The sequence below is a fragment of the Physeter macrocephalus genome, chromosome 16 (genome assembly GCF_002837175.3).
Source record: "Physeter macrocephalus isolate SW-GA chromosome 16, ASM283717v5, whole genome shotgun sequence".
Classification (NCBI taxonomy): domain Eukaryota; kingdom Metazoa; phylum Chordata; class Mammalia; order Artiodactyla; family Physeteridae; genus Physeter; species Physeter macrocephalus.
In genome coordinates, this window is record NC_041229.1 from 81,233,324 (window position 1) to 81,235,627 (window position 2,304).

Here is a 2,304-nt window from a genome sequence, read left to right on the forward strand (position 1 = left end):
AAAAAAGAAAAAACAGAGACAAAAGAATAGGGACGGGACCTGCACCAGTGGGAGGGAGCTGTGAAGGAGGAAAGGTTTCCACACACTAGAAGCCCCTTCGCGGGCAGACTGCGGGTGGCGGAGGAGGGAGCTTCGGAGCCACGGAGGAGAGCGCAGCAACAGGGGTGCGGAGGGCAAAGCGGAGAGATTCCCGCACAGAGAATAGGTGCCGGCCAGCACTCACCAGCCTGAGAGGCTTGTCTTCTCCCCTGCCGGGGCGGGCGGGGGCTGGGAGCTGAGGCTTGGGCTTCAGTCGGAAGCCGGGAAAGGACTGGGGTTGGCGGCGTGAACACAGCCTGAAGGGGTTAGTGCACCACGACTAGCCGGGAGGGAGTCTAGGGAAAAGTCTGGAGCTGCCAAAGAGGCAAGAGACCATTGTATTGGGGGTGCAAGAGGAGAGGGGATTCTTCCACTGTCTGCCCACAGAAAGCAGAGTACCACCTAAATGAGCTCCAGAGACGGGCGCGAGCCATGGCTATGAGCTCCGACCCCAGAGACGGGCATGAAACACTAACGCTGCTGCTGCAGCCACCAAGAATCCTGTGTGCAAGCACAGGTCACTATCCACACCACCCCAGGAGCCTGTGCAGCCTGCGACTGCCAGGGTCCCGTGATCCAGGGACAGTTCCCCCAGGAGAACACACAGCGCACCTCAGGATCCTGCAATGTCATGCTGGTCTCTGCTGCCGCAGGCTCGCCCTGCATTCCAGTTATAATTACAGTACTCCTCCCACCCCCGGTATGAGTAAGCAAGAGCCCCCTAATCAGCCGCTGCTTTATTCCCCTCCTGCTGGGTGGGGAACAGACGCCATCAGGCGAACTACATGCAGAGGTGGGGCCAAAACCAAAGCTGAACCCCAGGAGCTGTGAGAACAAAGAAAAGAAATGGAAATTTCTCCATGCAGCCTCAGGAGCAGTAGACTAAGTCCCCACAATCAACTTGATGTACCCTGCATCTGTGGAATACCTGAATAGACAACGAAGCATCCCAAAATTGAGGTGGTGGACTTTGGGAGCAACTGTAGAATTGTGGTTTGCTGTATGCGACTGACTGGTTTCTGATTTTTATATTTATCTTAGTATAGTTTTTAAAGCTTACAAAGATTAGTGGATTTGTTTATTGGTTTGGTTGCCCTCTTCGTTTTTTATTATTATTATTACTTAAAAACATTTTTATTTTAATATTTTTTTATTTTTATTTTAATAATTTTATTTATTTATCTTTTCTTTCTTTTTTCTTCCTTTTCTTCAGAGCCGTGTGGCTGAAAGGGTATTTGTGCTCCGACCTGATGTCAGGCCTGAGCCTCTGAGGTGGGAGAGCTGAGATCAGGACATTGGATCACCAGAAACCTCCCGGCTCCATGTACTATCAGTCAGCAAGAGCTTTCCCAGAGATCTCCATCTCAACACTAAGACCCAGCTCCACCCAAAGGCCAGCAAGCTAAAGTGCTGGATGCCCCATGCCAAACAACTAGCAAGACAAGAACATATCCTCATCCATTAGAAGAGAGGCTGCTGAAAATCATACTAAGTCCATAGACAGCCCAAAACACACCACTGGATGCAGCCCTGCCCACCAGAAAGACAAGATCCAGCCCCACCAACCAGAACACAGAGACCAGTCCCCTCCACCAGGAAGCCTACACAACCCACTGAACCAACCTTACCTACTGGGGGCAGACACCAAAAACAATGGGAACTACGAACAGGCAGCCTGTGAAAAGGAGACCCCAAACACAGTAAGTTAAGTAAAATGAGAACACAGAGAAATATACAGCAGATGAAGGAGAGAGGTAAAAACCCACTTGACCAAACAAATGAAGAGGAAGTAGGTAGTCTACCTGAAAAAGAATTCAGAGTAATGATAGTAAAGATGATCCAAAATCTAGGAAATAGAATGGAGAAAATAAAAGAAACGTTTAACAAGGACCTAGAAGAACTAAAGAGGAAACACACGATGATGAACAACACAAGAAATGAAATTTAAAATTCTCTAGAAGGCATCTATAGCAGAAAAACTGAGGCAGAAGAAAGGACAAGTGACCTGGAAGACAAAATAGTGGAAATAACTACCACAGAGATATTAAAAGCAGCAAGGGAAAAGCAACAAATAATATACAAGGGAATGCCATAAGGTTAACAGCTGATCTTCCAGCAGAAACTCTGCAAACTAGAAGAGAGTGGCAGGACATATTTAAAGTGATGAAAGTGAAAAAAGTGAAACCAAGATTGCTGTACCTAGCATACCTAGCAAGGATCTCATTC

At 47.8% G+C, this 2,304-nt stretch overlaps 1 protein-coding gene across 1 annotated transcript in view; it reads left to right on the plus strand.

The window, feature by feature from the left end:
• Nucleotides 1-1,826, plus strand: part of METTL15 (methyltransferase 15, mitochondrial 12S rRNA N4-cytidine) — a 478,750-nt gene extending 476,924 nt beyond the window's left edge. Inside the window, exon 8 of the transcript XR_003683604.2 lies at nt 1,292-1,826. The gene's annotated coding sequence lies outside the window, so the exon portion shown is untranslated. The remainder of the gene's footprint in view (nt 1-1,291) is intronic.
• Nucleotides 1,827-2,304: the final 478 nt, after the last annotated feature.